The sequence below is a fragment of the Bidens hawaiensis genome, unplaced genomic scaffold, assembly GCF_021521415.1.
Source record: "Bidens hawaiensis isolate Kalapana, Puna unplaced genomic scaffold, B.hawaiensis_p1.1 tig00008796_1, whole genome shotgun sequence".
Lineage (NCBI taxonomy): Eukaryota > Viridiplantae > Streptophyta > Magnoliopsida > Asterales > Asteraceae > Bidens > Bidens hawaiensis.
In genome coordinates, this window is record NW_027491634.1 from 944,080 (window position 1) to 968,263 (window position 24,184).

Consider the following 24,184-nt stretch of genomic DNA (forward strand, 5'->3'; position numbering starts at 1 on the left):
GATCCAATTGTCTTGGATCTTGGCCTTATAAAAATATTGAAAGCGCCGAGGAGTGGGTTCCTCGCGCTGGGATTTGCACATGAACTCAAAGTGAGTCACGCGCACGAGTCCAAACGGATGGACTTGGGATATGTGAATCCCATAGAACTTCAACAGTGCACCCACAAACCTTGTCATCGGGAGACGAAGGTTGCAGTGGGTGAAAAAGTGGCTATATAGGGATATATAGCCGGCAGGCGGGTCCGCCGCCGTTTGCCCGGACCTAGGCAACATGCAGCCAAACAGGGTGGGAAACCCCTGAGAGGCGATGAGGTTGTCGAGATCGGCCTGCTTCAATTTGCAGGGGATTTCATTCCACCTTTTGGTGGCCTTGGTCCTCCCTACTTCCTCCGATGTGGTTTCAACAACCTTCTTCCCCTTTCCTTTTTGCTTCAATGTCGACATCACCACAGATTTCACACGGCGTCTTCGAGAGGCAACGGAGGTGATTGAAGGGCTAGACGAGTATGAACTATCAGACATACAACTATAATAGCCGATAATCGAGGATTCCAATCGATGTAAACACTCAAATCAGAAATTGAAAGCAGAAATTTGAATTTTAGAAACAATGAAGATGAAGATAAAAATTTCCTAAGGGCCTGCTTTTATAGGACCAGGAGAGAGAAAAGTGGCAGCTGATCGGATTCCACGCGCCCCCACTCGCAGGGGCAACCCAAGGAAGGCGCGACACGTGTCCCTAACAGCTGTGTGAGGGGACAAAAAGATGTAACCGACCTGCCACGGAACAGACACGCGCCCTCACTCGCAGGTACAAACCAATGCGAGTGCGACACGTGTTCAAGACAGCTGTGAGGGGACGTGAAAGGCAACTGTAGCACCTCGAGCACACGAAAAGTCTGACACGTTTACGGCGCACGTCATCACCAACCAACCACGTGTTTGGACCTTTCGTTTTCAACCAAATGGATAGAACTTCGCGCGACGATGGAAACAACCAAGAAAACGACAAAACCCCCTACAAAAGGACAATTCAGTGAGTCTAATATCTATCTTACCGCGCTCGCGCGAGATAAGACACACATTAGACTGGGGGGGCTTGAAGAGGTATGTACCCGCCTCAACACCAATCAAGGCGGGTCAACCCGCAAGATAAAGACATTATGAAGGCACAAAGCCAAAACCCAGGCGCATGGCGCATACAAAACATGCTCAGGCATCATATGCTCGCGCATCACATATGCGCGCGGCGCATATCGCATGCTCTTGCACATCACATATGCTCGCGCGTCACATATGCGCGTGGCGCACCAGCGCGCGGCGCATATCACACGCTCGTGCATATCACACCTGCGCATGAAATATCTGCGCGTGAGAATAAAAAGAAGACTTCGCGCATCCTCAGGATGGGCGCATATCACACGTGCACATAATCAACCTCGTCCTTATCCAAATCAGGGTTAGGGCAACCTTGATTGTGCACGTCAGACAATCTTCTAGAAGGCATCTTTTTAAGGAGTAAGAATATGCTGATGTTGACAGCTGCCAAATGAAAGGTCGACAACTCAGCATGACACATGTGCTACCACATGATTACAACCAACGAGAAAGCGCCAGGTGTCCCAGAGGACACATGGCGCAGTGCGGTTGGAGGAGGCCAACGAGGCTGAGCCCAACCAGTGGAAACCCTAGCACTATAAATACAGCATCAACTCCACTTTGATGACACATTCATTCACACTCAATCATTGACAGTTACAAGCAGTGATATCACATTCAATCATATTGAATCATACTCACTCACAGTCAGTTACAGAAAGACACACAGTCACATCATCAAGGGTATTCAGCGATTCAGCAATACTCTGGAGATTCACTTACATACAACATTATTATCTTCTCAAAAAGATACTGATTCTCACGCCGGAGGGTTACCCCAAAGAGGACCCTTCTGTCCCTTTCTGAGGGGTAAGTAACGGCGCTGTTCATTTTGTAGGTGGAAGAACTCGGATCCAGAAGAACCATCGGTGAAATAGTTTAATCACACCCGAGGAAAGTAGATCTGCTACTAGTGAGTAGATCCACGTTTCTTCATGAAGATTCTAGACTCAAATTGTGAACGATCAGTTGTTTTGTAAGTTTATTTCATGATAATGCTGCTTAGGGTTTATTATTATTAGTTATTATGTAGTTAACATGTATTAGGAGGCGAATTAAAGGTTTAATTAGTCTGTAAATTAGTTGTTATGTGCAAATACTGAGTTGCTTATTGAAATATGTAATTAGGGCTATAAGACTGGCATAACACGACACGATAAGACATTTACACGGCTGATAGCTAATCGTGTCATTTTTATTTTCAAACGCAAACGCGAACCTGTTTAGAAATAAGTGACACTACACTGACCTGTTTAGGGACACGATAAATATCACATATGTAGTGAAACAAAAGTTTCTAAAAGTTAATAAAGTAAATCATAACATCCACTAAGTAGGGATTATATTATTTTTTATTTTATTTTATTTTTTAAAATTAGAAAAATATTAAAAGGTTTAAGCAGGTCATTAACAAGTTGACATGCGTTTAATCTGTTTAGACATGAACAAGTCTTGAATGCGTTGACTTGTTTAAGACATGAACCTGTTAAGCCCGAACCGAAACTTGTTTAGCTCTGTATCGTTTCGTGTTGTGTTAACTGTCAGAAATTGCCAGCACTAGCTAGCTATAACGATGAGATTTCATTTCCTCTTAATAACACCCAAAGATGTAATGTTTGTTAAGTAGGGATTATATTTTATTTTATTTTTTTAGATTAGAAAAATATTAACAGGTTTAAACAGGTCATTAACAAGTTGACATGCGTTTAATCTGTTTAGACACAAACAAGTCTTGAATGTGTTGACTTGTTTAAGACACGAACCTGTTAAGCCCGAACCAAAACTTGTTTAGCTCTGTATCGTTTTGTGTTGTGTTAACTGTCAGAAGTTGTCAGCACTAGCGATAACGATGAGATTTCCTTTTAATAACACCAAAAGATGTAATGCTTGTTTTGAAATGGTCGAATCACGAATGACCTTAGTTCTCTCTTACTTCCTATTCTCTATCTGTTTGCATCTGTCCATTAGGTTTGTAACGTTATTGTGATAATTTCTCCATATGAATTAAGAGTTAAGAATGTCGCTGCAGAAGATCAGAAGTTCAATAACAGATACAATTACGTTTTCTGCATTTTTTTCATCATCATCATCATCATCGTACTCAGTATATCCCACCAATAGCAAAGCTATGGTAGGGTCTGAGGAGGGTAAATGTTGAGGAGGGTAAATGTTGACAGCCTTACCTCTACTCCATAGGAATAGAGAGGCTGCTTCCAGTGAGACCCCGACTCGATAGTGGTTTTGCATCAAGCCTTGGACATAAGGCACATAACACTCAACCATCAGGAACCCAACCGATTGGTGCATGTACCCTTGTCTTTCGGCTAGCAACGCCATCACATGATGCCTGATTAACCTTCCGCCACTTTTAACGCTATTTTCACGAAATTAGTAAAATAACGTCAAAATTAGTGCAATTTCACTTTTGCCCACCCAAGGGCTCACACATATATGCATTATATGTGCGCATCACAAACAGGGCAATGTTGTCTGCATTTTTTGATATTTGTTAAATTCATTCAATTTTCTTTTTCATCTCTAGGAAGTAGGAAGAACCATGACTATATGTTGTAGTCTTTGTGAAATGATATTATTTAGCTATTTGCATGCAAAAATGAAGCCAACAGAAATTTCTTTAGGGTGCAAGTTCTTTAAGAGAGTGAAAAATTAGTTTGGAACAAACTTTGTAAGTCGCATGAGTTTATTGAAGTGTGAAAAATTTAAGGGAATGAAGAAAATGGTTGTTATGTCATGGTATTTATGAATAAAGGTAGGTTATGAAATAGATACATGACAAAGTTGGAGTTGAAGAGAATGGTATAAATGTATAATCTTATCAGCAAACATAATGGTTGGAAGTGCATAAGAATGCCAGTTAGAATATAATGCGTTTATGTAAATATTTTCAGTTTTGCTTATTATTTGATAATCGTAGACATTTCGCTTATGTTATGTCGCTGTCAGCTCATGTCATAGTATTGTAAAAACTCCTGCTAAATATACATTGTATGGGTTTGAGAAGTTGCGCATAGCTTTTTAAAATTTCATATTTGGAGAGTGCATTTAGGTATGTGATAAGAGAGTTAGTGGGCCCCATCCAATCTACATAGGTGTTAAAAAAGTAGTGGCGTAGCGGATATAGCGTGATGGGATATAGTTTGAAATTCCGTATCACCTTGGCATACATGCTTTTTAAATTTTTTATAAAATAATGGCACCATTCATTATGTTTGTTCATGGATTGCGATTAATTTACTGAACTCGATGTAACTTGCTTCAGGAAATTTGGCAATGCACGGTTTTGGTATCACACGCAGTGCCTCTAATTCAGCCCGCACTCATAAGGATAAGAGATTTACTTATGTATTGAATGATGCTGATGACACAAAGGTCTATGTTTGTTTTTTTAGCTGATTTTACTTTAAATGCATATGTTTTTTTACTTTTGCTTCTAAGATAGTTTGTGGAAATTTGTGAAGTTATATTGTAGTTCAGTGTCGTTTCGATGTAACCACTACTTTTTAATATTACTTTATCTTAAAAAAATAAATAAATAATTCAGACACTCTTTGTATTGTATCCAATATATAAATTGAAATTGAAGCTGTAGTCTCAATTGATTTTGAGCTCTTTTATAGTAGTTAAAGAAATCCTTTTTGCAGCATTGTGCAGGTGTGAATTGTTTGGCTGTATTAAAACCATCAAAACCAGATAATTCAAGTTACCTCTTCACGGGGAGCCGTGATGGCAGACTAAAGAGATGGGAATTGAATGAAGATGTTGCCACCTGTTCAGCAACCTTTGAATCTCATGTTGACTGGGTATGAAAAAGAAAACTTGTTTTTATTAATATTTAGCGGCAGTTTCAATAAACATCAAGTCTACAGGTCAATGATGCAGTCCTTGTAGGAGATAATAATACCCTTGTATCCTGTTCTTCAGATGCTTCTGTCAAGGTTTGTTTTCAGTGTAAGGCTAAATCTTTTAATTTATAGATGTTAGTTAGCATTATACACAAAAATCTGAACTAATTTATGTCATGTTGTATTACTAGACATGGGATTGCCTTTCTGAAGGAACTTGCACTAGAACTTTCCGTCAACACACAGACTATGTCACTTGTCTTGCTGCAGCAGAAAAACATGTAATATTTCTGACATATTTATTCTTCAAATAGGTTCAAGTTGTTCCAATTTCTATATATCTGATATTAGAGTTTAGTCCGGTTCCTGTGCAAAATGCTGTTAACCTAAAAAATGTATGAGCCAATGTGGATGCGATATGCGACACATGTATGTGAGGGTTTTGCGTCCATTTATGAATGCAGGTTTCTGGCATCCATAACAACACCATAGAAAGTGGTATAACAACCTGTTTTGGTAATAAAAAACATTCCAGGCCTTACACATAACAACACCACGTAAATGGGGTAACATAACCCTATTTTTTGTAATAAAACATAGTTCCAGCACTGTATATATTGGTATTAAAGCACCGTTATATGGGCAGTGTATTACACTTTAAAAAATGGCACTCTTTTTTTATATAAAAAATATATCAGTGTTAGACACATATTAAAGAGAAAATATTGCTCGATTTTATTATATATATAAAAGTTGTATGATTTTTAAAATATTGGTGGAAGGAAAAAAATCAACACAAGGGGCAACATCTCTCTTTCACCCTTCCAGCCTTAATTAACTTCCAATTAATTAAGAACTGCCATTGATTTAATTTTAATCATTAAACTGAATTGATCAAGGGCCTATATTGTTTGCTACTTTTTAGATTAACATTATTTTGTATTTGATCCTGGCAGATTTTTTTATTATTATTTATTTATTTATTAATTTTGTTTATGATTGTAGGGCAATATTGTGGCCTCTGGTGGGCTGGGTGGTGAGATTTTTATATGGGATATTGAAGCTGCACTTGCTCCGGTAACCAAGCCTAGCGAGGCAGTTGACGAGGTCAAGGACCGTCCAACTGGCACCAATGGATATGTTCCTATTTCTGCTAAGGGACATAAAGAATCTGTGTACGCGTTAGCAATGAATGATACTGGAAATCTTCTGGTTTCTGGTGGAACAGAAAAGGTAAATTATGTAGCTCTTAATGTTTATAAATCATAGTTTAATGAGTTAATCATTTAAAACCGTTGATTTCTTATAGGCTTTACGTGTTTGGGACTTGAGAACTGGTTCAAAGAAGATGAATCTTTGAGGACATACTGATAATATTAGGTCTTTGCTTCTTGATTCCACTGGGAGATTCTGTTTATCAGGATCCTCTGATTCTATGATCAGGTAAACATCTTGTTGAAATGGTAATATAGACCATAAAGCGATTGTTAGTTAGGCCTGTTAATGAACCAAACGAACACGAATGGAGCATGCCCGTGTTCGTTCATTTAACTTTAACCAAACAAACAGATATAAACAAGTAAACTAATGGAGTTTTCTTGTTCATGTTCGTTAAGAAAATGAGTTTGTTCGTGTTCATTTATGTTCGGTCGCTAAAGGTATAAAAAAAGGTTCACGAACAAAAATAACTGAACATGGATAGAGCACATAAATGAGCGAATAGCAAATGAAAGTAATCATGTACATAAGTCTATGTGGCCTAAAATTTTATTAAAACTAGAGTAAGTTGTAATGGCCAATTATAAAAGTAGACTAATTGTTATAGACCTAAAATTAACTTAAAGAAAGATAAACTAATGAACCTATATGATTCATATGAACGTAAACGAATAAACATAAACGAATGTTCATGAACATAATGAATGAACGGGACATGTCTGCATGTTCGTTCAATTAACTAAATGAACATAAGTTTGCGTTCATGTTCCTGCCAAACGGTTCACAAAAAGCTCACTGGATGTTCAGTTCTTTTACCGGCCTATTATTAATGTTTCTGAAGATAAAAAAGAGTGTGACAATAAAGGACTTTAAACCATATCTTTTCTTATTATTTTCTAGATTATGGGATCTTGGTCAGCAGCGGTGTGTGCACTCGTATGCAGTTCATACAGATTCTGTTTGGGCACTTGCTAGCACTCCAACTTTCAGTCATGTTTATAGTGGTGGAAGAGATCTTTCAGTAAGTGGGCAATGTTTATATGAGTCATTATAGTTAAATTTATAGTGATATTTGTTTGTTTTGTAGTTGTACATAACAGACCTTGCAACAAGAGAGAGTTTATTACTTTGCACAAATGAATACCCTATTCAGCAACTTGCAATGCATGATGATGGTATTTGGGTTGCAACCACTGATTCTTCTGTTCATAGATGGTCAATTGAAAGCCATAATCCACAAAAGGTGTTTCAAAAAGGTGGCTCTTTCATAGCTGGCAGTTTGTCATTTTCAAGAGCAAGGGCTTCCCTAGAAGGATCTGCACCTGTGAGTCATCTTTTTTAATTTTAACCCTTTTGATTATTGTCTACCTTATCATATGGGGCCTAAAGATGAGTTCAATTTTGAATGTTGGCACTTATTTTTTTTTATTATTCATTTATAATTTCTGTTTAAAAATATCAATTACTTTTAAATAATTGTGTAGATAATAATTTACAAAGTTTGGAACATAAAAGTATAATAAACTATGAAGGGTTAATCCAGATTAGGTAAAGTCGGTTTAGTACTTTACTTTGGTTTGTTAGGTTAAGAGTTATCGGGTTTTAGTTTATTTATTTATTTAAGAGTTTGAGTTTAAGTAAGTTTGGTTTAGTTAGTTTAATTGGTTAATTGATATATCTATTTCCTGTTCGTTGATCCATCTTATTGTGTGTGTGAATCTGGGCCTACAAACCACAGCATTGATCAACATAAAATTAATTTTGCAAGTATAATTATATCTATTTTGTATTTGAAATAAAATCAATTAATCTAACGTATTTGTTGTGTAAATAGAATAATTTAATTAAAACAAGTTTATCGGCAAAACCTATACCAAATGTGAAAGAATTTGGTGTAAAATTTTGGTTCATACATAGGAGTAGAAATAAGTTTGGCGTAAGCATATTCCAAAAAGATACCATTTTACATCAAAATAGTGAACTTTTGTACACATTGCAGATGCTCTAAAGGTTGCATCTTTTTTTAAATAAATTAATTAGTTTTTTGATTATGAAATTGCCATCATGTAGGTTCCTCTGTATAAAGAACCAACTTGCAGTATCAATGGAGTTCCAAGGATAGTACAGTATGAAATTTTGAACAACAAACGACATGTTCTGACTAAGGTAACAATAAGTTTTTGGATTTTCTTACTTTTAATTTATCGCTTAATATTATTTTTAAAAAAATCAAATGTGTTTTTGATAGGATAGTGCTGGTTTGGTTAAGCTTTGGGAGATCACCAGAGGTGTTGTGATTGAGGACTACGGACAGGTTACTTTTTTTTTGACTAAATTTATATAACATGTTTGTTAGTAAATTTATCATCATTATTCAATTTCATGTTCAAACTGTGTGCTTTCAGGTTTCGTTTGAGAAAAAGAAGGAAGCACTATTTGAGATGGTATGTGTACTACAGTGTACCATTTTATGTAACTTCTCGTTGAACTTTGTCTGTGCTTTTGGATAGTAGGCTTGGATATTTGTCTGTGCATTTGGATACCCCGCAGTGCTTTTCTGCCGAGGAGTATTCTGCTGATCTTAACATTACCAAGAAGACCGAAGAAGACAAGGTATGCGTTTTTCCTGTGTTTTCTCAGTACAATGACTTAATATACATGCGTGTGCATATGTATTTCTAACAAGAATAAGTGCTATATGATAAACAGGTTAACTTGGCACACAAAACCCTCAAAGGACTATTTGCTCATTGGCTGTCGACGAAAAAACATAAAAGTGGGTCTCAAGACGGAGAAACTCCATCCGCTCAAAATATTACAATTTCAAACGTTGAGGCGGACGCTTCACCAGAAAATGATATCACAGTTTATCCTCCATTTGAGTTCTCAACCACTTTCCCTCCTTCAATTATCACAGAGGGGTCCCACTCCCACAATGGTCCGTGGAGGAAGAAAATTACCGAAATGGACGGTACCGAAGATGAAAAAGACTTGCCTCTGTGGGTTTTAGATTGCATTTTGCATAACCGATGCCCCCTGCGCGTAGAACCTATGTAATTAATCCTTTACCTTTTTGTTATTATATTATTTGCATTTACAAAGATGGTCTGATTATCAGGAAATTAAATTATTTCTGTTTCCAGGTGTCATTTTTATTTGGAGCCGTGTGAAGGTTCAACTATACCGAACATGATACCAGGGAGGCTGACTGCACCTCCTGTTTTTAGAATACAAATGGTATAATATAATATATTAAAGTTGTCAAACTTAAAGTAAGGTAAATTTTATTTGATTATATATACCCTTTTAGGTTATTAATTATCTCTTGTGGAGAAGTTGGTTTTGGACAAACATTTGGATAGCTTGAGTAGTGATGAACAAGGAGATGAATCTTCTAGATCTGGATTGAAACCTTGGCAAACGCTTAAATCTTCTATTGAAATCTTATGCAATAATCAAGTAAGTTCATTTCTTCACTAATTCTAAGCCTCAAAACACGGTCGGCTCAGGTCGGATTGTGAGAATGAGTCAAAACGAGTCCTGCCAAAATGGGCCAGTGTTGAAATGGGCCGTTTTGAAAAAAAAAAGTATCAAATGTAGAGGTGAACAAAAAAACCGGATCCCGATTCGAAACCAGTTCTTAAACCGACCCAAAAACCGGTTTGGATCCAATCCGCCAGTTTGAAATCGGTTTGAGTATGTATAATTTGAAACCGGTTAACTTTTCTATTTTACGTGCAAGGGTAAAAAGGTAAATTTGCATGGGTTTAACGCCAGAAAGTCACCCTGTATAGAGAAAACCAGCAGGACCATCTGCGTAATTTACTCTTGTTTTTATGACGGCTAGTGGTGATCGTGTGCAGAATGGTGTTATTAGTTTATTAAAGATAATTATTCTGATACTGTATTGCGATCCAGGTCTTGAAACTTGACATGACCTTAGCTACTGTGCGTGCTTTTATATGGAAAAAGTCCGAGGATCTTGTTCTTCACTACAAAATGAATTCTCCATGAGGTAACATTTCTAGTTAATTGATCATACATTATTCTTTAACCGGATGCACGTTGCTATTAAAGAGTTGACAGGAAGATTTGTGGATATTGTAAAGAACTTGTCAGATAAAGTATGATGGTTAGTATAATATTGTAGTTGAAAATAGGACCGCGCTAACCGAGTAATTTATACATTATTTAAGGATGAAGTTTTTTACTGTCATGGAAAAAATGTATAATTTTGGAAGCTAAAATGCAACCTATAACCTACACGTGTATTTCCTTCGAGTGAAAAGCGAAAACCATCCGTATGAAAGCGCATGTATTCTCTTTTTGTTATAAGCTACAAATGGAAAAGCAAATACTTTTTAAGTTAAAGACATACATATTTGAAAGGTTATATTATACACATGAAGTACTGTATACACACTCATGTTTATGATTAAAGCAAAGCACAAAGGGTTAAGTTACTCTTTTACCCTTCGGCTAATTATTTACCACACAATACTCACCCAAACCCAAACCCAAACCCAAACCCAAACCTAAACCTAAACCTCAAAGCCTTGGGAGTTATATTATTAACTCACTACAAACCAAATTCTTGTATTTTGACATTTTCACCTGTTTCAACTGCCCCCTTCCTCATCATTGCACAAACTCTTCAAAGTTAATCTTTCCATCCTGACATCAACCAAAATCACAATAAATCAAAATGTCCAATAAGTCAAAAGCATTGTAGGTTAATGCATTCGGTTTGATGGGTTAATAGAGGAATTATTAGGTTTTGAATGCGGTTGTTGCTAACCTTATCGGTATCTACATCATCAAGGACTTCATCAATGGTGGCTTCATCTCCCATACCATATTGAGTCATGGAATGTTTCAGCTCATCTCTAGTGATATATCTGTTGTAAAGAAACCAACTATGTTAAGCAAGCAATAATTTATATAACATTTGAAGTTGCTTAAAAGAAACAAACCCGCTATTATCCTTGTCGAAGAATTGGAATGCTTTGTGTAGATTCTCATCCTTATCGAGTTTGTGTCGATGCATTGTTGCGGTCACGAACTCGATGTAGTCAATTGTTCCATTCTTATCAACATCAGCCTGTAAATGATGGAAGCCAAACAAGTTTAGATATGCTTTATGTTTTGACTTCTAAGGTCAAGTTAACCGGTTTTCAACTCTGAAATTGGTATGGATTATTTGATTCTTATCAAAGAATATGATTATTATGTTAATGAATGTATCAAATACTAATTGTAAATTGTAATAAACTTTTACTTGAAAATTGAATCGAAACTATCAGTATTTAAGTTTAAAAGTAGATAGTCTGATCTCACAAATCAAAGTAAGCATGTGGTCAAGAGCTTACTGCTTCCATGAGTTGTAGTATTTCTGCCTCAGCGAGCCTGGATCCGAGCTTTGATAGTCCGGTTTTGAGTTCTTCATATTTTATGGAACCGCTTCCGTCTGTGTCCATGTTGTTGAACATTTGTTTCAAGCCCTTGATCTCTTCTGTTGAATCTAGGCTTTCCGCGATAACCTTTAATATACAAACTGCTTGTTATCAAATTATTTCACCAATTTGCTGTTAAAACTTAAACATGGGGTTGAATTTTGCCACTTATAATATATATTCTTGATCAAAATGAACACAAATTGATTTTTAAGGACGCATACCTTTATTGCCAGCTTTTTCAACTTGTTCATCGCTTTAAATTGCTTCATTCGAATCAAAACCGCGCTATTCATAGGTACTTCTGAGGCTTCACCATCTTCTTTGAGCCATGGATGTTCTGAACACATTAATGATTCAAAGTTATAGCTATTTTCATGATGATCGTACTAAGGGTGTTCATGGTAATTTTTAGGCCTAATAAGTGTGGTTTTGTTAGAAAGTAAACTGAATCAGCTGGGTTGACTGGACTGGGTTACTTTAAGCAACACTTTAAAAGTTTGGTAACTTTGTCTTTATATGTTTGATAAAGGGTCCAAAGTTTTACCTTTTGGTATTAAACGGTTTACCAAAAAAGTGAAACCTTTAATGGGTCAAGTTATGGAGACAAAAATAAAAATAATGAGAAGGATTTATAACCACATAAAAAAACCCTTTTAAAATAATTAAAAAATCATAACTTAAAATTTAATAAAAAAACAAAAAAAGTAAAAATACAAAAATGTTTCCACCGTCATCCTCATTCTTAAAAAAAACACAATGTTGAAGGAAAAGAACATCGTGTCTTTTTGTTTATCATTGTGCTTTGTGTTCATTTTCGTCATTGATTGTGTCTTTTTTTCTTGATATTGTGCTATATTTGTCAACATTGTGTTATATTTTGTTCGGCATTGTGTTATATTTTGCGATTTATTGTGTCTTTTTTTACTTATAATTGTGTCTTTTATTCATTTTCGTCATTGTGTCTTTTGTCTCTACATTGTGTCTTTTCGAGTTTTTTTTTTTGGAACGAGAATGACGCTGGAAACATTTTTGTTTTTTTTATTTTTTATTTATATTTTGAATTGTGATTTTTTTATTAATTTTTTGGAATTTTTTTTGAGGAGTTTTTTATGTGGCCACAAATCCTTTTCATCCTTCTCATTTTTGTCTCCCTTTGTATTTTAACTTTTCCCAACATTTAATAGCACGGAATTAGTTATATATATATGTTTTATAATAAAAAGTACTTATACTAAAAACCAAGTTTTTTTAATCGTAGACGGTAGGTCAAACCAAAATACCAAATCACTCATGACCCTATTGAGCGGGTTGATTTACCTCGGGTTAAATAGCCCAAACGATTTAATGGTTTTGAACACCCATATATGTAACGAGTACAAATGTGAATATAAATGTTTGTTATGGATACTAACCCAGAGCTTTGTCTGCGGTGATACGCTTCTTAGGATCTCTTGTCAACATCTTTGAGATTAAATCTTTGGCACCATCAGATATAGTTGGCCATGGAGAACTCTCGAGATCGAGTTTGCCATGTAATATTTCCTCAAATATAGCCTTTTCTGTTTCTGAAAAAGTTTCATGCGTCTTTATTTCAGATTAAACACAAACATAAACTTTGACTTTGTAAATAAAACTCTTTGAAATCATTATTATTATTTTTAACGATTAGCACTTGGCTAAAATCCTGGAAAGCTCTAGGGGGTTCTATATCTTGAGGCCTAATCCACCTAATGGTTCTTCTCCTAGGCTAAAATCCATGAATATGACACATGAGAGGAATTCAAACCCACGATATCAATAGAATAAATTACTATAACACAGTGAATTATAGATTATACCTCCCCAGAAAGGAGGGACACCGCTAAGAAGAATATACAAAATTACTCTGGCACTCCAAACATCTATCTCCTTCCCATAATTTCGATGTAACACTTCCGGTGCCACATAATATGCGCTTCCAACTATTTCTTTATAAACTTTTCCTGTAAAAAGAAATCAATACTATAATGTGAGATACTGTATTCATTGACGAGGATTTAATAGAGAAAGTAAATTATGTTTTACTATTGTTATTGTTATTATTACTTTTATTATTATTATTACTTTTAATTTGCAGTATATCAAGTTGATTTTGTTTTATAAAATAGTCTATTTAGCTACACTTAATCCGTCATAAAAGTTTAAAAATAGGTAAAATAGAAATGATGAATAATCATTTAGGCTGTTCACTATAAAGGGTGCTTAAAGCCCTCCAAAATGTCATATCATTGTCACATGGGCATCGGAGGCTTTAAATGTAACAAGTTACAAATAAATAAATAGATAAAGAGTAGAATATGGAAGTTTTCGTCCCATATGAGTGGAGGAAGAAAATAGAATCATTCCACCTTGATATGAATAAGAAAGCATGTCCTTTTTATAAGAAAGAGAGATCATATGATAATATTCTTGTATGACAATACACACTTAGTGGCCTTAGCAAGGGTGTGAAGGATCCGACACGCACGGGCTCGGGCGCAATGTGACGCTTTGATGGCCAAATTTGCACTTCGCACGCTCGCTGCCTTAGTCTCGCCTCTTGAGAGCCGCCTTAATATTGTGGAAAATTAAAATACTTATGTGGCTGTCGCGCTATGCGATGGACACTTAAGTAATCCATCGCGATACGGTACGTAGAGGTTACGTTGAAATGGCACGTGGCATCGCTAGGGTTGTGTCGGCGAAGCTCGCGTTACGCAACGGCCTTTGTTTGTACTCATCGCGATATGCAAGCAGACAAAAAATTAGCTATAAAAGCGGTGTGAATCAGACCTTCATTCGTCATCCAAAAATCATTCTCTCTCTAAAAATCTTATATAATTAAGGTGTTGGTATAATACCTCGAGTAGTCGTTACCACTCTGATTGAAAGAAGCTTAGTACACGAATCCAAAAGCTCTGCCTGAACAAGGTAAGACTTTGTGCCATCGTGTAAAGTTTCTTATCTCGTGATTATCAAGTTATACAAATCTAGATATACTATATTATGTTTAACTAGATGCTTAATACTAATAAACTCTTTATTTGTAAACTTTTCATGTTAGATATTCGAGTTTTTATGCAACTCACATTTGTGTGAGATAATTGTTTTTCCAATACGGTCATGATGATTTTGAAAACTTATTAAACTCATGACATACAGTGCAAATGCTTTTTAAATTTTTTCAAAAGATTTTAATTACATTATAGTAATTAAGGATATGTAGACTTACGAGACGGTTACTACTGGTATTGTGAGGTTTTGTATACACGGCTTGCCTAATAGGCCATTACTTGTTACTTATTGGGCAAGTGTTAGCCAATAATTAATATGATCACAGTCATAGATTCCGTTGAGTGACAAGTACCTTTCGGTAATTTGTAAGCAAACAGATGTAAAAACATCTTAATGATGTAATCGTAAAAATATGCCTTTTATAAATGAATGTACTCACCAGTATTTCCTGCCGATCAATTATTTTTAAACATGTTTCAGGTGATTTTCAGCTTAAATAAATGGCTTGTCACCAGAATAAAAAAATGTGTTTTGTAAATTATGTAAATTAGGGTTTATCCCTATAAAACTTATGTTTGTATAAAAATGAATTTTATTCCCAGTTTATGAAATAAAAACCATGGTGTTTTTATAACTCTGATAATTTTTCCTAACTACGGTCCTGATAAAATATTCCGTTACAAACTATTTTAATAAACATCGATACCATCGTTCACGTTCACGGCTCCCCTCCCCAGGTATGGGGTCGAGGGTTGTGACATTAAAGCCCCCCCCCCCCACCCCACTATGTAGTCCTGCTACGGTTCAAAGCCTCCTTCTCGCCCCATTATATATATATATATATGCACACACACATATACATATACATATATATGTATGTGTGTGTATGAGAGAGAGAGAGACAAATGGTCCCATCATTTCTCCCCTTTACCTCCGGCCTTCATTACATTGCCCCCTTATACCACCCCTCTGCGATGTTCTCCCTACATGGTCCTCTCACACCACCCATAGCGAACAACCTTATTATGAACCATTACATTCTTTAAATTTTTATTTATAATAATCAAGTACTATATTAATTTAAGATTTCAAATAACTATCTTAAACTTAAGTTCTTGTATTATACTCGAGTCACTCCTGCCTTCATAAGTCATGGAGTGCTTTGAGTGTCTTAGTGGCTGTCAAGTCACATAGGCATACTAACGCCCGTCAAAACAAAAACAACCCCGCAACCTAAGGTGCCAAAATGGAAACAACCCCCATCTTACTATACTAATAAAGCAATACAAGGTTTTCACATGACATTCAACTAGCATGTTCACATAGACTTCTAGCTCATCAATTTTTCATTTATATAATTTCCACATATTAATTTGAATATTAATTTTAAACATTAACTCTTAAGTTGAAGAAAGTTTTAAAATAAATTGTTATAATCATCATTTATTGAGTAATAAAGACAATTAATTATTTTCATTGTTATTTTTTAAAAATTTTGAGACGTTATTTTATTTTATTTTTTTGGATTTTGGGAAATTATTTTTGAATGTTTGGACTGAATGTTTGGATTGAAATGGTGGTTTAAGTCACGAGGTTTGGATTATATTGTTACTTTATTAAATGCGCTGCTTAATTAAAATTATAATTATATTTCATTTTTATATTCATATGTTTAGCATTTTTTATGTTGTGTACTTAAATGTTTTATAATTTAAATAAAAATAGTTTTTATAACACACAACTAATATTACAACATCTACATGTTTACGCTTCATAGTTTATAACATATGACTTTAGTAGATGATAAAGTTTTAACTAATATGACTTTTTTGTTTCATAGTATAAGTTAGAAATATGTGGCATAATTTAGAATTATGTTTTAAATTGTTATTTTTCTCTATTTGTCTTTATATGTTGGGTTCTTTTAATTAAATTAACAATGTAATACCTTATAATAATAATAATAATAATAATAATAGATTATCTGACGTTTACAATTCGTTAAAATATATATGACACACACCCGCGTGCGCGCGCGCACACACACACACACACACACACACATATATATATATTGCATTAACGGGCAAAGAGGCTCAAGAGGTGGGGCTATAACCGGAGATTCAATTCCAACTAATCATATTATCCCACTCGCATTTTTATATAAAAAAAATTAATAATATATATATGTTCGGTTAAACCATTAAGCGTTTTTAAGTGAAAAGTTAACGAGCGTCCTATTCCTACATGATCTTAAAACTATATGAATGACATCGTCTTAAAGTTGTGGCCACATGTCGTCGTAAATGCATACAGAGATGTTCATTAAAGTGTGCTTGTAGACTCGATTTATAATTATAATAAAAGTTTTCTGAGACTGGACCGGTCGGCCCAGTCTAACCGGGAATCAGTCGTGACCGGTTCGGTTCTATGCCATTCGTTCGGTTCTTAAGAAACCGGCCGGTTCGGAGCGGTTCACCGATTCGACCGGAGAGCCGGACCGGTTGAACCTGTTTACGATGGGAAAAAAAATATTTTTTAATTTAACATGTTTTTAACTTTATCATTTAGGAAAAAGTTATTCGGCCGGTCCGACCAGTTGAACCGGCCGTACTTTCAATTCACTTTCCGATCTGGTTACGAAAACATGGATCGTAATCGCCTATTATCTATGTTGCCCTCATACAGTCATATGTGTGTAAATATCTTAGTCTGATGTGTCCATTTCTTTTTGTGACATGATTGCAAATTGTTAGGTCAAACTCTAGACCTCTCACCCAAAGGTCAAAGCCTTTACCATCCCACCAAAGTGGTGATGGCAACATGATTATTTGTGATGTGTGCATATTGAAATTCGACATTCAAGGGCACCAAGACAAAACCTCGTTGACGCTGTTGACCTGTCATTTCACCATTTACTTGTTGACCCGATGTGCACTACACCTGTTTTCTTGTCATTTCATTATTGATCAAATATCCATATTTTTTAAATAAGTGTAGTTTTATTTAATTTATTTTTACTAGTAAGAAAATAATACTTGCATCATTATATAACACAAAGAAGAATAAAAGTGAAATTGTAGTTTCGACTTTCAAGTGTTTTAAATTCATTAGAATGTCATTTTATTTTGGACGTTATTTATAACAAAATTTCGTTTCCTAAATTCATTAGAATATCATTTTATTTTGGACGTTATTTATTTATATTACATTCCATTTAATTTTTATTGGAGCAAGCACTTAAATGATTTTAAAATGGGGATATTGCAACTTTTGAGCAACATAATATATTTTCCTAAATGCTATACATACTACCACACTGTTTTATGCCTAACGTGAGCCAATAGATAAGTTCCAACTAGTTATACTTTGCAACATTCTACTTTATCACTTTAATAAAAAAAGTTTCAAAACAATTTTTTATAATTAAAATCGATAATCTTCATTAGTACCCTATATTGTAACGTCTTTGTAGATCTACTTTTTATGATTTTATCAATCTATAGTATTTAAACATGTTTTAAGATGCAATTTTTTTTTTCTTTTCACTTGTTACGAGAACTCGTTACTAGGAAACTTTTTAAACCTTGTTAATACTTAATGCTATGCTAGGTAAATTGCAATTTGTACTATATATGTGGCATTCAAGAAGTCATGGCATGATATAACGTAAACAAGATTCAAACCTAAAATCCTCTATGGGGAATCAGATTCTTACCGCTGCACCAAGTTTTTAACCGAACTTGGTATAAATAAGATAGAACTACAAATTAACTTCAATATAAGTTGGTGTAGGTTGTGTTAACATGAAATTAAGCATTTGATCAAAAGATATTCAATAAATCTAATAATATTAGTAAGACTTGGTGCCTTCTTCAATGAAGACAGAAAGCCCAAAATCAGTAGCCTTCAATGGAGAATCTTCATCTTGACTAACCATCAAAAAATTCTCAGGCTTCAAGTCTCTATGCATGACACCCATGAAGTGACAAACATGCACCACATTCACAATTTGTCTCCCAAGCTTTGCAGCCTCCTTTTCAGAATAACTTCCTTTCTTTGTTATCCTATCAAAAAGCTCACCACCATTACACAACTCCATCACCAAATGCACATTTGTTTCATCTTCATATGCACCTCTAAACTCCACAATATTCGGTTGTCCGGTTAAATGTTGCAACATCATAATCTCCCTCTTCACATCATCCATCTCCTTTGGTGTCACAAGCTTCCGCTTCGATATCGATTTGCATGCATACTTCACTCCCGTGGCCTTTTCAGTGCAAAGATATGTGCCCTCTCCCTAATTCTTTCCCAAAATAGTAAGTGTCATGTAGGTCAACATACTCCTTTCCTAAAATAGAACTTTGGTTTTTCAAGGATGGTTTCGGGTGTCGGTCTTCGTGGAGATGGGGTAGTATGTTCGCTCTTGAGGGGCGGTGAAACGATCATGATCATCGGCAGGGCGATCATGAGTAGGCGATGGCGATTGGATTGGGATTTGGTGGTGTTGGTTCGGGTGGTTTCTGCGGGGTTTTAGTAAAGACCAACAAATACCCATTTGAGATTGAGGTGAGATGTGAAATGGGTTGGTGATAGTTTTGTGTTTTTGTGAGGCTTTTGAAGTGGATTGGATGTTAAAGGTGCCTTGCTTGCTAATTGTTTTATGTGTTGGTTCTTTTTGGTTGTACACGTTTGTTTTTGTAGGTTTCTTGATTTGAAGTTGCTTCCGGAGGTGATTATGGGGACCGTATGCTATACGCCAAGCTAGGCTAGCTTGTACGTGTGAAATGTTGATTTTGGCAACAGTTTCTACTTTCTATTGCTTGTTCCAAGGATTGGATTACTTTAAGATAACATGAAAGGTTGAGTTTTTGTTTGTATTTTGTAAACCTCTTTTTCTTATAAAACGGAAACATTTTGATTTTTTTTAAAACTAAGGGTTATTTTTTAAATGAGAAGTACATATGATATTAAGCAAGTTTTTCAAATGTCTCACTAATATTAAACTAGTCTTGGCCCGTCCCTCATTCCCATCTCTATAATTACATTAAAAAACATTACATTTCTCTATACTGTTCAATTAAATAATATTTTTTATACCTTAAGTATTACAGTTTTATCGCTCCTCTACTCACAACTAATTCAACAAATATTAAAAAATAAATAGGGGCAAACAAAGTTTCCCCAAATTTACAAAAAACACTACTTTTATTTTTTCACCATATAATTTACACTCACAACCATTCATAACCTCATCCTATAAATTGCAAACTGTTCTCACACAATTTTAGGCACACAATTTTAGAAGATGGGTTGAGAATGTTCCGGGTTTTTTTTCCTTGAAGAACGTAACCTTTTGTTTTAATCTGGATTTTTTTTTCTTAATTCTTAACTTTTAAAGTTAAACAAACTAAATGGAAAAAAATATGAACCTTAGTTATTATTTAGGAATTTTTTTTTAATTATGTTAAAGTAGAAGGTAATAATATATAGTGAGAAAAATTCATTTTCGTAATTATTTTTTTTTCAAGTATAATCATTAAATAGTAACAAAAATTCACCCCACACCCTTTGCAAGTTGCAAGGACGACGTCACCTAGGCCACGGATGCCTCCAATTGGGATGGTATCAGGTTGAGCCTTCACATAAAAACATGATTTAGTAGAATGTGATCATGGACCACCTTAGAACCAACCAAAATTAGACATGTGGAATGTGCTCTCCCAGTAACATAAAGGTTCAGGCTTATTCACGGGGATTCGGTCACCTGACCAGTCCAGTTCGATATAGTTCACTCGCTTCTCAAATAAAAGGACGGTCCGAACCAGGTTCACCGGAACCGAACAATCGAACCGGTTCAACCAGTCAAACCGGTTGAACCGATTTATTATGGAATTTTTATATATATTTACATTTAACCATTTTTTAGAGTTTTTGAGTATGGCCGGTCCGACTGGTTCAACCGCTTGAACTGGTGAACCGGTAACCCGACCGGTTCAGTGTCCGAACCGGTTATGAAAACATTGCCTCGGACCTATAGTACGAGAATAACCTTTTATAAATACTAGATCAACGATCTAGCTTCAGACTTTTAGTCTGTTTTGCATAGCTTTAACCTTGATAGATAATTTGTTTGAGTAAAATATTTAGGCATGTAGTCTTTCTAATTATTTACCAATCATGTGTTACGTTTCTTCTTTATGAAGAAACATTTATATTATGTTTTTTCTTCAAGAAGAACCATCAATTTAACTATAATCATTGTATGTAAAATATTACGTTTCTTAATCATGAAGAAACATATTTAGACTATACCCCTTGAAGAAACAACATTTGATTATAACATTTGTATATGTAAAGTAGGGGTGTTCAAAACTATCCGTATCCGAATCTGCATCCGAACTATCGGACTATCCGTATCCGAACTATCCGAATTTTCGGATATCCGAATCCCAGATATCCGAAAATTCGGATTCGGATTCGGATACCAGTTTTCAGATTTTTCGAATAGTTCGGATATCCGAATTATCCGATATTATAATTTTAATATTTTTTAATTTTATTTTATATTAAAAACCCTATATCTATTTCTCAATATATCCGCCTCTTTTCTTTCTTTAATCCAGAGTCCAAACCCTTACACTTTCCTAGATCCATACAACCTCCACTCTCCAGCCCTCCACCCTCCTCCGGCCGTCCACCGTCCTCCGGCCGTCCAACCTCCAACGACCCTCCACCCTTGAACGCTCCACCCAGTGACCAATACCCACGGCTCAAATGCTCCTCCACGGCTCAAACCTCTTCGTCGGACCTTCTTTCACACTTTTTTGGTACCAATTCATAAAGTATTATAGTATTATAGACTGTTACTTGTTATCTGTTTCAAGTATTTTTACTTATTTCAGATTTTGGTACTGATTCGTTAGATTGCTTATTTATTATTGTTAAGAGTGTTAAAGCAGGTTTTTTTTTCGGATATTCGGATATCCGGGTTTCGGATTCAGATTCGGATATCCGGTTTTGAACAGCCCTAATGTAAAGTAGGGTTGTCATAACATGTCGGACACGACACGATAAGACACGATGACCTGTTGTGCTAAACACGAACACGACACGATAACTAATCGTGTCATTTTTTTCAAACACGAACACAAACCTGTTTAGTAGCAGGTTAACCTGTTAAGACCTGCTAAGAGACATGTTTAAAGACAATGTATAATACATGTGTGACGAAACCAAAATTTTCAAAAACGAGCATAAAAGTCTTAATTAATAGATAATTCATAACATATATGAAACCAAAAACCACAAACCCATTACATACTAGAAACAAAAGATGCACATACATAACAAACTTGAAACAAAAAACCATAGATGCAAATCATAACATCCATAAAAAGTATATTATCGGGTTCTGACGGGCATTAGTGAAATATCGTTTGTAAGTATGACTTTAGATTTAAGACTTTAAGAGTGTGTATATATATATATTAAAAATAAAAATCTACACATGTTACTAACAGGTTAACAGGTCTTTAACCTGTGAGGACACGAATTTAAACATGTCTTAAACAGGCTCAAACCCAAACCTGTTAAAAACCCGTGTCGTGTCGTGTTAACAGGTCTGTGTCATAAATTGACAGCCCTAATGTAAAGCTTAAATTTGATTAAGGTTTGAGCTACCCACGACAAAGGTCTAAGGCATATAGTAATATAATAATAAGATAATAACTTAACCGAAACATCTACCTTACAAGGGTATTTGGAGTTTTAAATGCCTAAGCTTGAACTAGCAACAATTTTACTTTATAATGCGTACTAGGGCTTAAACCGTCGAAACTTTGGGGCTTGGCACGCACTATGAGACTTGGGACACAACATGATGCTAAGTGTGTGTGTGAAAGTGTATTTTGGTGTGAAATGAGAATGAGCCAATCACACCCTTTTACAGGCTTATTTTGAGACCCATAGTTTATCGCGATGGCCTTTCTGAAGGGCCATGGCGTTGCGCGATGACTCAACATAACGAGAGGCTGCCATGTGGCCTGTCACGTCGTGCTTCATGGTCACACATGTTACTTCGTTGTGGAGGTTATGTCGCGCATGGCGACGACCTTCTGGGTTGGTTCGTCACGTAGCGCAACACCGCTCAATTATAGGGTTATATGAGATTCCATCGCGTATCGTGACGAGCTTGTCTCTTGCCCGTCGCGTAGTTTGATGAATTTCAAAACTCAAAATTTTCACTTTCAATCCCTCAATTTTCCAAACTAACGCGGCCCTCAACCAATGGGACAAACCCACCTTATTTCTTTAAGGTGGAATACTCCTATTTCCTTATTTTCTTTTCTTTATCACATATTTTGGAATTATTTTTGAATCCTTTATCTTTTCTAAATTGTCAACTTTTGAACCAAAATTTTGTAAATTGTTTTTCTTTTTTATTGTTTAGCCAACAAAAAGCCGCCACTTAACACATAAAAGGCTTTTTTATACTATTTAAAAAAAAGGTATGAATGTTAAATTAAAAGATAGTTAAAGATTTATAGTTTACATATACTTATTATTATTATTATATAAAACATATATAGCTTATTTTGTTATTTTTATCATAATTTAACATAAGATAATACTTATTTTGTAAAATATATGCTTAATACGTTAAATATAAATCATATGAACTATTTAAACAATTGACTTGTTTAGAACTTGCAAGTTATTCGAGTTAGATAATTGATGCTTGAGATTTAACTTATTTATTAAATGAGCTTATTTTTAAGCTTTAGCTTGTTTAAGCTTAGGTCGACCAAGTTTTTAACTTGAAAATCTCGAGTAGGTTACATGTGGCTCGAGCCTTGTATGTTCGAAAATTATATGCTACAAAACTCAATTAATTAGAGAAGTTTAGCTAAAGACATGGCACTTCATACCTAAACAATGTGAAAAGGTACATCTTAGTGACTAGTGATGCTCTTTGGAAATTGGATTAATTGAATTAAAGAAGAATAAACTAGTAAGATACATGATTTGCATACTCTACATATAACTTGAATAGTGATTACTTTGATGCAACGAAATAACTTTAGCTAAATTCAGTTCAACCCCTTTTGACCAGGTCGTTTCTTTACGTCTTACGGCCCTCAAGGTTGGGCCTTTCTCCATTTTAAGATCCGGCCCATCAGGATGTGACATGCTTTCGACTCCAGTATATGTGGCCCAAGACAAAACACTTGATAACTTGGTAACGGGCGTATAGCCGCATTGCATATAGAAGATTAAAGATATATGCTAAAGGCCTAACCCATTATTCCAAAGCCCAAACCACATCATGCACACAATGACACAATCAAACAAAATTTGTTTGTACTCTGTGAGGTCTTTGCTCTTAATTATTCATTTGGAATAAAAAATAGATCAAAATCCAATTCGAATTCAATTCGAGTAACAAATAAA

At 35.1% G+C, this 24,184-nt stretch overlaps 2 pseudogenes across 2 annotated transcripts; one reads left to right on the forward strand and one right to left on the reverse strand.

Moving 5' to 3' along the window:
- The first annotated feature begins 2,094 nt into the window (after nucleotides 1-2,094).
- On the forward strand, nucleotides 2,095-10,307 carry LOC143530005 (uncharacterized; annotated as a pseudogene). Its single transcript, XR_013134773.1, has 16 exons — nucleotides 2,095-2,134; nucleotides 4,439-4,548; nucleotides 4,821-4,979; nucleotides 5,046-5,114; nucleotides 5,213-5,302; nucleotides 6,027-6,254; nucleotides 6,331-6,464; nucleotides 7,140-7,260; nucleotides 7,327-7,563; nucleotides 8,310-8,405; nucleotides 8,488-8,553; nucleotides 8,645-8,852; nucleotides 8,949-9,292; nucleotides 9,383-9,476; nucleotides 9,550-9,698; nucleotides 10,158-10,307. The product of XR_013134773.1 is annotated as an uncharacterized LOC143530005 (transcript).
- A 108-nt stretch (nucleotides 10,308-10,415) lies between these two features.
- Nucleotides 10,416-19,358, reverse strand: LOC143529997 (calcium-dependent protein kinase 29-like; annotated as a pseudogene). The gene is made up of 9 exons (XR_013134770.1): nucleotides 18,599-19,358; nucleotides 13,534-13,677; nucleotides 13,108-13,260; nucleotides 11,917-12,032; nucleotides 11,609-11,779; nucleotides 11,213-11,340; nucleotides 11,038-11,137; nucleotides 10,854-10,913; nucleotides 10,416-10,575 (listed from the first exon to the last, which is right to left on the reverse strand). The product of XR_013134770.1 is annotated as a calcium-dependent protein kinase 29-like (transcript).
- Nucleotides 19,359-24,184: the final 4,826 nt, after the last annotated feature.